The sequence below is a fragment of the Coregonus clupeaformis genome, chromosome 5 (genome assembly GCF_020615455.1).
Source record: "Coregonus clupeaformis isolate EN_2021a chromosome 5, ASM2061545v1, whole genome shotgun sequence".
In the NCBI taxonomy this organism is placed as follows: Eukaryota; Metazoa; Chordata; class Actinopteri; order Salmoniformes; family Salmonidae; genus Coregonus; species Coregonus clupeaformis.
The window spans coordinates 6,494,164-6,506,931 of record NC_059196.1 but is presented as its reverse complement, the minus strand read 5'-3'; the positions used below and the strand labels follow the sequence as shown (position 1 = coordinate 6,506,931).

General features: G+C 43.2%; 1 pseudogene; it reads left to right on the top strand.

Moving 5' to 3' along the window:
* LOC121559853 overlaps positions 1 to 12,768 on the top strand; it is a 70,523-nt pseudogene that overhangs the window by 48,548 nt on the left and 9,207 nt on the right.

Below are 12,768 nucleotides of genomic sequence, written 5' to 3'. Positions count from 1 at the left end.
ATTCCAGTCAATCCAATTAATTTAATACCCCTTGATCTTCAAGAATAGGACTTGGAAATATGGAAATTGTTTTACCTGAGCATAACCCAAAAACGAAGGACTTATTAGCCTACTCTGTTGTTTATGATTTTGTTGTCATGGAGGACTGATTGGGCTCATTGCTTCGACTTGAAAAATAAATGCAGCTCTCATGGAATGGCATGCTCTGAGCACTACCGAAAAGTGCTATTTGCAGGTGAAAAATGTTGGCCATATGCTGCATTGTTTACAGTGCATTCGGAACATATTCAGACCCCTTGACTTTTTCCACATTTTGTTAGGTACAGCCTTGTTCTAAAATGAATTAAATTGTTTTTTTCCCCTCATCAATCTACACACAATACCCCATAATGACAAAGCAAAAACAGGTTTTTAGAATTGTTTTGCACATTTATTAAAAATAAAAATAAATATCACAGTTACATAAGTATTCAGACCCTTTGCTATGCGACTCAAAATTGAGCTCAGGTGCATTCTGTTTCCATTGATCATCCTTGAGCTGTAACGTAACAAAATGTGAAAAAAGTCAAGGGGTCTGAATACTCACCGAATGCACTGTATGTTTTTGTTGGTGACACTTTGATATCTCGATAATTTGCAACTGTTTAAGTCTATCAAAAAAAGTTTGCAAGTTTAAGCATGTGTCCATTAAGCCTATGGATAATTTTTTTGAATCAGCACGAATTAGTTTGAGCAATAAAAGCCCCGCTCGTGGATAAAATGTAACTTGTTTTTGACAGTATGGAGCACAATACCACAAAGAAGTTTAGAAGAGAGGAACTCCCTCACTTTTATTCCATAGGCTGGGATCCACACTATGCAGCTGTTGCAAGAGCACATCTTACACTGGCTGTCCACTGGTCACAAAAACAATGATTTACGGGCAATTTCAACTTCTTAAATTCAACCATTATTGGGTTAAAATACACATATACATTTGTGAACAGCCATCCACAAAAACCACTATCCGTAATAGCTAAATGAGAGAGCAGCAGTGTGATTCACGTCAATGTGCTATGTAGATAGGCTATCAATAATAAGTGAATATCCCGTATCGCCCGTAGGCTGCACCACTGCTGTCGTCCTTACCTCCTAGCGTTTATTCAAGCTGGATAATCTGTGGATGCCGACAGCAGTCGAACCTATGAAAGACATAGCTTGGACTGTAACCTACAAAAGCCTATTCCTGCTCTTTTCCCGCGATCCATCAAACGCATTAGGTGTGTCATCATAGTGGTCTCTGACTTGTGGTCAAACTCGCTCAGCCAGACAAACTTAAACTTAACCAATTTAAAATGCTGATTTGTATTTCATTGAGAAAACAGAAAGGTGTCCAATATTTCTTTCTCGCAAACATATTTTCTGAATTTAAAAGTAATCCTAGAAGAGAGGGCGGATAATTTTTGTAAAAAAATCTCATCTGATTACAATAGATTTGCTCGTTACGTTACAGATTACAGGTCAAAATGTTTGTAATCTGTTACTCCTTAACCCTGCCTATGCCCTGCTCATACACGCTAACAGGCTCAGGCGACAGCGAGGAGTGCGGCTCTGCATGTACTTACAGTGAGTACACATAGAAAATGTCCCCAGGGTATTAACATACACGCAGTCCTATGCATTTCAAGACATAGTGGCTTCCTATTAATGCCCATGCTGTACTTATGATCCCCACACACCCCTCCCAGTGTATGGGATTAGAATGGCCAGATAAGAAGAGGAGAGACAGCCAGTACAGGAAACAGCCTGGTCCCACAGGAGGAAAAGCCGTGTGTGTGTGTGTGTCAGGGGTGTGTTTGTACTTCGCCCACTAATCTAAAGTGGAGTGTCTTTGATGTGTGTGTAGGGGCGGATGGGGGTGAGATGGGAGAAAGAATTGATTACCTTGCCTGATAATTAGCTCCCTGAGTCTCTCGCGCCATCTCTCTCTCGCCCTCTCTCTCTCCCTCTCTTCCTCTCTCTCCCCCTCTCTTCCTCTCTCTCCCTCTCTCTCTCCCCTTCTCTCTCTCTCTCCCCTTCTCTCTCCCCGTCTCTCTCTCCATCTCTCTCTCTCCTCTTGTCAGTGGCTCTGAGGGGCAGCTACAACCAGCTCATACCTGAGTACAGAACAGTACAGACACTGGAAACGGTAAACCAGCAGGAGGCTTCGATAAATAGAATAGTCAGTAATAATGGATCGAAATCAGGACTGTTGAAGAATCATGGTCCATTACATTTCACTTTATTCATTTTCATTTGCATATACCGGTAGATTTGTCATTTATGAATAGTTTGAAATATCTCTCGGCCTCCAATACTGCCTCACATGAGTCACCTAAATGCTTGTCTCTTATTGTGTTCAACCATTATAGTGCATCGGAGGGACCTATTGCTGCGATATCTCTTATGTAGAAGTTGAAATGACTTTAGTTGAGTGTAGCTGGGACATTATGTGGGAAGAGCGACGGTATATCAGTCTCTGAGACGCCCTATGTCTTTCATACATTATAGAATCTATATGATTACAGTAATAAAGAGAAGTATGTTAAAATGGCTAATGCTTTAGAACAGAGCAGCTATAAGAATATCTGTAGTAGGAGAGGCTCCCAGTTCTAAACCTCTTCTAGCTCTCCTCTCTCAGACCCTGCTGCTAATGTCTGCAGACATATTAAGAGCAGAATCAGTGTATTGTTGCATAATGCAGGACAAGACAGCACAGTGTTCACCATTATAGCACAGCAGCACTCAGCTCTCCTACAAAGGACAATGCAATATGAACCGTAGGATATCAAAGGCCCCCATGGTTAGGAGTGCTATAGAGCGCTATCCTCTTAAAGCAGAGAAACACGTACAGGGTAGGATTTTGAAAAGCAGGAGGCTCATTGTAGCCAGTGTGATTATAGGGACACCTTGGATATTATTGCAAAGCAAAATGCCCGGCCCTCGGCACAATAGTCATCACTCGCTTTTAATTTGCTCCTCGGCTCAAAATTACCCTACTATACACACAGACACATACGCGCACACACACACACACACACACACACGGACACACACACACACACACACACGGACACAATCTAGTCTCAGTGACTGGGTGTGTGCGTGTTAGTGATGTGTGGGTCAGCTGTTTGTTCACCCACACCCACCCGCAATTGCTAATAAACCGTCCGCAACCGCCCGACTGTGATAAACTGAAAATTTGAGGCCTATGTTTTTTTTGCGCCTAATCTATGTTTCTGTTTATAATTGCGGACATTTTGGTAGGCTATTTGTTAGTAAATGATTTAGTCTGTAATTAGATACATGCTGCTTCTCTTGGCCTAGAAGACTAAATAAACCCTTGCTCACCAGAAAATGTCATACATCGATAGAATTAATGCTTCAATCTAGTTGACATCAGTAAAGTTCTCTCCTTCATCTCTGCTTCTCTCGTGCAGCCAAACGTTTAGTGACCGGGGAGAAAATGCAATAGCGCCAAAAAAAAACAGAAAATATTTTCTGTACAAAATTTCCAAATGACATCAGTTTGACCGGTTTGAAGGGAATGAAATGCTGTGAAAATGACCCAACATGTTTCTGACAAGATTTCATGTCGGCTTGTATGCATACTTTTTGTGGTTGAAATACAAATAGCTTTTATGATGATGATGAAATAAATAAATCATATTTCACCACTCCTGTTCCCAAGTCACATTCATTTGGTGTATCATTTAACAGCAAGATCTGGTTAATTCTGCAGGAGTTAATATTATATTAGGCTATGTGAGAGGTTATAGACCAGGGAAGGGCAACTTTTGTAGGCCCGCGGATCAAATTATTTGGATAAGTTGTTCAGTTGGAGGTTAGAAAAGTATAATACACAAGGTGCAATTTTGAAATTTGGTTAACATTTGTTCAGCAGTTTTTCTGTTGTTAATCACTGTCAGTCACTCAATTAGCCCATGTCAGCTAAACATTATTGATTGGTAAGTTAGTCTAGCGGCCAGCTATCAAAACTTGTAGTAATCATGGTGGAATTACCGACTGGGGGGCCCCTATTGATTTTGTTAGTCACTCTCATTAAAAACGGCAAACATTTCTCTCCACCCTATGGCAAAATATGTAGAATTGTAGGACATCTGCTGTAAAACTGCAGCAAAATAAAATATGCCCCATGGCAAAATTTGTAGAATTGCAGCAAACTTGCTTTGAAACTGCAACATTTTCTCTAAGCCCCATGGTAAAATGTGTAGAATTGCAGGAAATTAACTCTAAAACTACTTTTTTTCTTTCCGCTGTCGAGAGGGGCCCCAAAAAGGCTAGGACCGGCTTTGACTGCATATGGTGTGTATGAATGTGGGTATACAGATCCACGAGCCACTGCTGCCGCTCATGAGGATTTCAGATGTTTTGTAGCCCCCACCCCCATCAAAGTTGCCCATCCCTGTTATAGACCTGCAGTCAGTGTCCAGTTTTCAGTTTAACCCATCTGAACAGTATAGCTCCCTTCACGTGGCGTATTTGAAGTCCCCGTCTTGTGACTGTCGAATTCATAGCGCTTCACAATCAGCACACATAACATCTTTCCCAAACATTAGACTACTGTTCCGGCCCTCCCTTCTCTTTATTTTCAACTCTCCATTTTACAGCTTTTCTCTTATTGAAATAAACTCTGACATTGTCCTTTTTGCCTCAGTGGATCGACGTTAACTTTTTCTGCCCAAGTTCTCAAAAGCATTTGGCAATTGGTGTGTATTTGGCGCACGTACAGTTAGGCCCTAAAGCGTAGGCTTACGCGCTAACGGCAGATAAAAAGAATGAAAGAAAAACCTCAATGTAGCCTATAGATATGAATTGCACAATAATTATACATTTATGGATTTTTGATGCATTGTTTTCTCTGTATTCAACCCGCCAGCCACCCATCCACCCTTCATCCACAAAATATTTAATGACCCTAATCCCAGATATAACTGCGGGGACTGCAGGTTATGAGTCAACCCGCGCACCACTAGTGTGTGTGTGTGTGTGTGTGTGTGTGTGTGTGTGTGTGTGTCTATGCGTGCAGGCCTGCCTGCCTGCCTGCCTGTGTGGAGGTTAGTTGTGGCTCCTGGGGGTCCCTGTGGATGCTCACCCACAGCCTGTTCCACACACACTTTCCTAAACGCTGGCTAATTAGCTCCTCTAATTGTCTCTGTCTCCCCCTTGGCCTCTGTGGGCTTGCCATGGTAACCGAGAGAGGCCTGGACCCCTCACTAAGCCAATAGTAGGCCTCCTCCCAGCACACCCCCTGGGATGATAAGGATGGTGTGTGTGTGTCGTGCTTGCGTGTGCGCCCGTTGAACCCTGCCCCATCACGGGTCCAGGCGGGCCAACTAATAACACCCACTGGGTTAACTGATAAACAACATGGGGCCATGACAGGGGTGCTGTGTGCTGTTGTTCCTATACATCAGGAGCCCCTGGTCACACCTTGAACCCTTGAACCCCAGGCATAGGTCCTCTGAGACCACTTTGTCCACCAGAGAGAGGGGGAGGGAGGGGAAGAGAGAGAGCATGTGAGAGAGAGAGCATGTGAGAGAGAGAGTGTGTGTGAGAGAGAAGGGTGAGAGGGGAAGAGAGGGAGTGGGAGAGGAGGAATGGGGAGGGAGAGAGGTGAGGGAGAGATGGGGTAGATATGTATTGTTGTTCCACAGCAGGTATGCAGCAGCAGGGAGTGTGTCTGTCTGTCTTACTGTGTTTGTCTCTCTCTCCCTGTGTCTCTGTGTGTTGATGTGTTTGTATTTATAGCTACCTGGGAGATGGCAGGTTCCACCTGGAGTCCATCATGATTGCCAACCCAGATACCTGTAGGTACCTGTAAATAATAACACACATAATAACTTTAATCCTTTACACTCGTGGGAATTGGCCTATATGGATAGGGCTAAATTGAAATGTTTCTTAGAGAAAAAATATGGAAACCATGATAGCAATCAAAAGCGAACAGTTTGGAGATTATGGGGAAATTATAAGACTAAAGGTGAAGACAAAACAGTTTGTCTGGCACAAGACTGAATCCAAACATTACACTGTTGATTTTATGTGCGTTTTCCATTTACTGTACTTTTCGCCGCATTTGTTGATAACCAAATCAGAAAATACTCTGGATACATTGAGTAACAGTATAAGAATATTCCTGGTAAATGTGGGGTAGGTGCAACATAAGACAAAACAATGATAAGGGTTTGAGTGGGAGGACTAACTGGTGTCTCCAAGTGGCCAACCACCTCTCCAAAGTGTGCACAGTTCCTACATAATTTCAATGCACTTTTATGACTCAAAGAAGAGTCTTCAACTATAAGGTGCTATTTTGAGCTCTCCTTGCTGTGCTGTTGAGGAACTAGAGCAAGCAGACTGGTAGTTTTGTTTGGAACACAGCCCTGCATCCCTGCCTTTACATAATTACTGTTGTTGTTTCCGAATTCCAAAAACGTTCCATGATAAATCGCTATCTGGTCAGGTGGGCATGATGTGAAAGTGTGTTATATTGCCAACATGGCTAGCTAAGTTAAAAATACGATCTTACAGTGTTAGGCATTCACAAGGCAATTCAGAGAAGCAGATCATAATTTTGACTTATTAGGATCCCCATTAGCCGACGCCAATGGCGACAGCTAGTGTTACTGGGGTCCGACACATAACGAAAAAGACATTACAGACAAAATACTTTACAATTTACATACATTTAAAAACATTAACATGTAGTGTGTGTGTGTGCATCTACAGTGCCTTGCAAAGGTATTCATCCCCCTTGGCGTTTTTCCTATTTTGTTGCATTACAACCTGTCATTTAAATGGATTTTGATTTTGATTTCATGTGATGGACATACACACAATAGTCCAAATTGGTGAAGTGAAATGAAAAAAATAACTTATAAAAAAGATAAGTGGTGCGTGCGTATGTATTCACCCCCTTTGCTATGAAGCCCTTAAATAAGATCTGGTGCAACCAATTACCTTCAGAAGTCACCACCAAGCAAGTGGCACCATGAAGACCAAGGAGCTCTCCAAACAGGTCAGGAACAAAGTTGTGGAGAAGTACAGATCAGGGTTGGTTTATAAAAAAAATATCAGAAACTTTGAACATCCCACGTAGCACCATTTAAATCCATTATTAAAGAATGGAAAGAATATGGCACCACAACAAACCTGCCAAGAGAGGGCCGCCCACCAAAACTCAGGGACCAGGCAAGGAGGGCATTAATCAGAGAGGCAACAAAGAGACCAAAGATAACCCTGAAGGAGCTGCAAAGATTGGAGTATCTGTCCATAGAACCGCTTTAAGCCGTACACTCCACAGAGCTGGGCTTTACGGAAGAGTGGGCAAGGGGGTGAATACTTTCGCAAGCCACTGTATCAGTTACACATACCGTCCCCTGTAGCTCAGTTGGTAGAGCATGGCGCTTGCAACACCAGGGTTGTGGGTTCGTTTCCCACGGGGGGCCAGTATGAAAAATGTATGCACTCACTAACTATAAGAGCGTCTGCTAAATGACTAAAATGTAAATGTAAATATCAGTACCGTATATACACACAACAAGTAGGTCACGTGGGGGAGAGGCGTTGTGCCGTGAGGTGTTGCTTTATTTCCCTCACTCAGACAACCAAACATTTGAAAAAGTTGCCCAATTAGCAGGAGGGGATGGGGGCAACTTCTTGTCGCGCGCAGTGTTCAGAACCACTGTCAGTCAAAACCAACACTGCGCTGTGAAGCGGGAGGCCTTGAGCGCTGACGTATTGCATGTTACTGTACAGCTACTGCGTTCCAATTTAGGTGCTTATCAGTGTCCAAATTTGCTATTTTGAACCCATACACTGGTACAAGTGTAAAGAGCTAATCAGGCACTGTGTGTACCATTTACAGTGCTGTGAAAAAGTATTTGCCCCCTTTCTAATTTTCTATACCTATGCATATTTTTGATACTGAATGTTATCAGATCTTCAACCAAACCTAATATTAGATCAAGGGAACCTGAGTGAACAAATAACACAACAATGACATACTTATTTCATAAAAGTTATACTTTTGACTCATCTGTCCATAGAACATTCTTCCAAGAGTCTTGACGATCATCCAGGTGCTTCCTGGTGCTTTTTGGCAAACTTGAGTCAACTTTTTGGACGAGATGGGTCCCATTATGTCTGTCGAAAACCAAACACTGCATTCCACAGTAAGAACCTCATACCAACGGTCAAGCATGGTGGTGGTGGTGTGATGGTTTGGGGATGCTTTACTGCCTCAGGACCTGGATGACTTGCCTTAATAGAAGGAACCATGAATTCTGCTCTGTATCAGAATTCTACAGGATAATGCCAGACTGTCCGTCTGTGAGCTGAAGCTGAAGCAGCTGGGTCATTCAGCAAGACAATGATCCAAAACACACAATCAAGTCTACATGAAAATGGTTAAAAAGCAACACATTTTAAGTTTTGGAATGGCCTAGTCGAAGTCCAGACCTAATCCCAATTGAGATGTTGTGGCAGGACTTGAAACGAGCAGTTCATCCTTGAAAATCAACAAATGTCGCTGCGTTAAAGCAGTTCTGCATGCAGGAGTGGGACAGAATTCCTCCACAGCGATGTGTGAGACTGATCAACAAATAAAGGAAGCATTTGGTTGCCGTCATTGCAGCTAAAGGTGGTACAACCAGTTATTGAGTGTAAGGGGGCAATTACTTTTTCACATAGGGGAATTGGGTGTTGCATAACTTTGTTAATTAAATAAATAAAATAAGTATCCATTTTTTTTGTTATTTGTAAACTCAGGTTCCCTTAATCTAATATTAGGTTTTGGTTGAAGATCTGATGACATTCAGTATCAAAAATAGAGAAAATCAGAAAGGGGCAAATACTTTTTCACAGCACTGTACATTAGTATACAGTATACTGCTCTGGATGAGTCTGACATAGATTGCAGAATGTCATCATTGTCAGTAATATACAGGATTAATGTGACATGGATCACCTTGTTGGAGGTTGTCATTATGGTGTCATTGCCACTCAGCTGTATTGGTGTGAAACAGTATTTATATGAGATGTTATTTGTGAAGTGAAATTGTGTTTGTGTTATCCACGTATGCACTACTACCATCCTCTGTCTCTCTAATAAACAAGATGATCATCTCAAGATGTGGTGAGCTGAGCTCTCCTGGTACAGAGACAAAGATTAGATTTTCTAAAATGCCTACATTTTCTCTCAGATAACTGCCTTAATACTTGATGGATTTTCATGACTGTATTTTCTCTTCTTGCGCTTCTTTCCTCGAGGTAGATACCTGTTGTGAACAATACACACTAATGTGCATGTTTGTGTATGATTGCATATGCCTGTGTTTTTGTGTGTGTGTGCATACACTTGCACTCGTGTGCGTGCTTGTGTGTATGTGTGTGTTTAGGTACGACCCGTACAGTAAGATATTCTCCAGGGAGTACTATGACCATGAAGCCATGCGGTCCATCCGACTCCAAGCCATCGACAAAGCTCGCTCTGCCCAGAGATGGGGCCTGATCCTGGGCACACTGGGCCGGCAGGGCAACCCTAAGGTCAGAGAGGTATGAGCCTGCATCTCAGAGATTTCACACTTATCCTGATTCTACCCCTTCCTCACACCCTGAGACCTTCACTTATGCAATGATGTGTAATACATTTTGTGGGGCACAGCTTCTCTCAGTTACTCAGACAAGTAGCTAAATGCAACTGTGGAGACTATAGAGTGTAAAGCCAAACCACACCCCTCTATACACACACTCCCCTACCTCCAACAGTTGGCGTTTGTCTGGTGCGTGTGCCTGGGGGTCTTAATCGATCGTTGTTGGATCCCATTCTAGCCTGCTCTCAAGACTGCCATCCCCCCCTCTTCTTCCCCCCTCCCTTCTCTCCTCCTCTCAGCACTCTTCTCTTTCTTCTCTCCTCTGTTTGATCTGCTCGCTTTTTGTTTTCCTCTCATGCGTTGTGTTTGACTTTGTTTGGGATTCTTCCTCGCCTCATCCTTTTCTCTAATAGAGAGAGAGAGAGAGCGAGAGAGAGAGAGAGGACTCTATAATCTCGGAGAACAACCCAGGCTGTCATAGTAAAGGGTGAGAATTTACCCACTAGAGAACAGATAATCTCAGTGTGGTTGGCTGCAGAGGTTTATCTCTCTCTAAACTAACCGTTAGGGAATATTTTTTGAAGTTGACATTCTGAGGGGAAAAACATCCACTCACCTTTTAATGCACTGCGTGTGTGTCTTAACACTTTTGGTCCAGCGGGGGCCCTCTTCAAAGACATTCACCAACACAAAAGGAAGCTCGGTCCCTGAACTGGCTCAACGTTTTTATCTAGTGATGTGTTTTATCTAGTGATGTTATTGGGTGATGATGTGTTTAATATGTTGATGTTATTGGGTGGTGATGTGTTTTTTCTAGTGATGTTATTGGGTGGTGATTTGTTTTATCTAGTGATGTTATTGGGTGGTGATGTGTTTTATCTAGTGATGTTATTGGGTGGTGATGTGTTTTTTCTAGTGATGTTATTGGGTGGTGATTTGTTTTATCTAGTGATGTTATTGGGTGGTGATGTGTTTAATATGTTGATGTTATTGGGTGGTTTTCTCCAGTATCGCTGGGCTCCATCATTGAGAGCTAGCTGGGTTAATTAGCCATATTATTATTATTATTAGCTGGTTAACTAACTAAGAAACACTAGACTGGGGAGCTCTAAAGGACCTGTGAAGGACCCTCCACTGGAACAGCAGAACGAGTGGGAGTGTGTGTGTGTGTAGCAGTATAGGCAGGCAACACAGTCAGGTCCCTTGTGAGTCCAAGGCCTGCACAAACACACACACGTGTTCTTCGTGTGGGCTCAAAGCTAGTGTGACCATCCTCTCCTTCTCTCCATCCTCCTACTCTCATCACTCCCTCACTCTTTGTATTTCTCTCTCTTTTTCTCTTTCTCTCTCGCTCTCTCTCTCTCGCTCTGTTTCTCTCTCTCTCTCTTTCTCTTTCCCTCTCTCTCTTTCTCTTTCCATCATAGCACCTGGAATCCAAGCTCGAGTCTCTTGGCAAGTCCTTCACTCGAGTGCTGCTGTCTGAGATTTTCCCCAGCAAGCTGGACCTGATGGCAGAAGTGGATGCGTGAGTCTACAGCACATGCACGTGCACACGGTGAAAGGCTGTGAAAAGGTTTTAAGACTTGTCCTCTTGTCTTTGATACATATCCCTGATATACACAGAGAGACTCCATCTGAAATGCTCTGTCATCCAGCGCTGTTATCCAGCGAGGCACAGTCATTGTCTTCAAAAGAAAACTCCAAAAGTTTCTAAAGTCAAACCACTCGTGCTTCAAGCTCCAGTCGCTTTGATTTCTGTGACTGTCTGTCTGGTTAGAGAAATAAGAGGGAAAGGAGGCGTTAGCGAGACACTGGTGTGCAGAAGGGCTGTCTGAGACATACATGCACACATTCTCCACAGTCCACACACTCAGCAGATTGACCTCTCACTGTGGAGTAATGAGAGTGCGATGTGTGAGGGAGGAGTGCGTGAAGGAGGGACAGAAGGTCTGAGAGAGCGGGAGAGAGATCAGGGGACGCAGAGGTAGTTGAGGAGGTTGTGTTGAAACGAGAGAGAACGTGATAAAAGGTGTTTGCTGTTCTTGTTTTATTTGGGCTGTGATCTCAACACTTTTCAAGGCAGTTACGCACAACAGTGAATTCATAAGCCCGCCACGACTCAAACAGGCCAAAATATTCACAGGCGATTCACAGGCACCTGTTTAGACAGCTCAGTGGCCGCAGATTAAGTGCTTCGAGAGGGACGCAAAATAACTGCTTTTCAAATGTTATGCAGAGAGCTGCCAGAGTGGGGTTGCTCAGTCAGTAGATAGTAGAGTGGTGTGACAGGGCTGACTGGCGTCATGGGTCTGACAGACGTCACAGGACAGACACAAAGTTCATGATATCACAGGGTTGACGTCACACGGATGACTCAACAGGGCTCACAGTCAGTACGCAGTCATCATCCCATTCGTTTCAGCCCTATGACACCAAAGGGTAGACTGGGGTCACAGTGATGACGTTACAGGAATGACGTTAAAGGAATTATGTTACAGGGAAGACGTGACAGGAATGGCATGATGGCTGACATTACAGGGCTATCTCAGTGCTACAGGGCTCTCAGCATGACCCCAGATAATGAGACTGGTCCTGAGCTGGCTCTGAAGAGGTGTTAGAGTAATGGCCTGATCAGAAATACCCATTTCAGACAGAAGATGTGGTATATTATTTACCACTTTCTTGCAGGTATACCCCTTTTATACAACTGGCAAATTGGGATGGGTGTGTTGTTAAACATGGGGTCTGTTTGCATTGCAAATTAGGGAGGTGTTAAACAATGGAAGTGTTAATGAATTTACTTGCAAAGAAGCAGAGAACCGTTTACACAGACCCGATACCTGTATTTTGGGAACAGGGTCTGTGAAAATGCAAGAATTGTGACTAGGTCTTTAGGTGGCTTTTGCTGTATCATGGTGTTTTTTCCCCTACCCCTTTGATGTACCAAAAAGCTGGTTAAAAGAAGCAGGCATGATACATTAGTGGGATCTTTGTCTGTGTATGAAAGGGTTTAAGAGAGACTAAGGGGTTGTTAGTTAGGTGTATGAGATTGACCTTTTTTGGTAGGCAATCCGGATTGGTCAGCAAGGTGAGTGAGATTGGCCCACAGCAGGAGATGACTAGCCTAGACAGATAC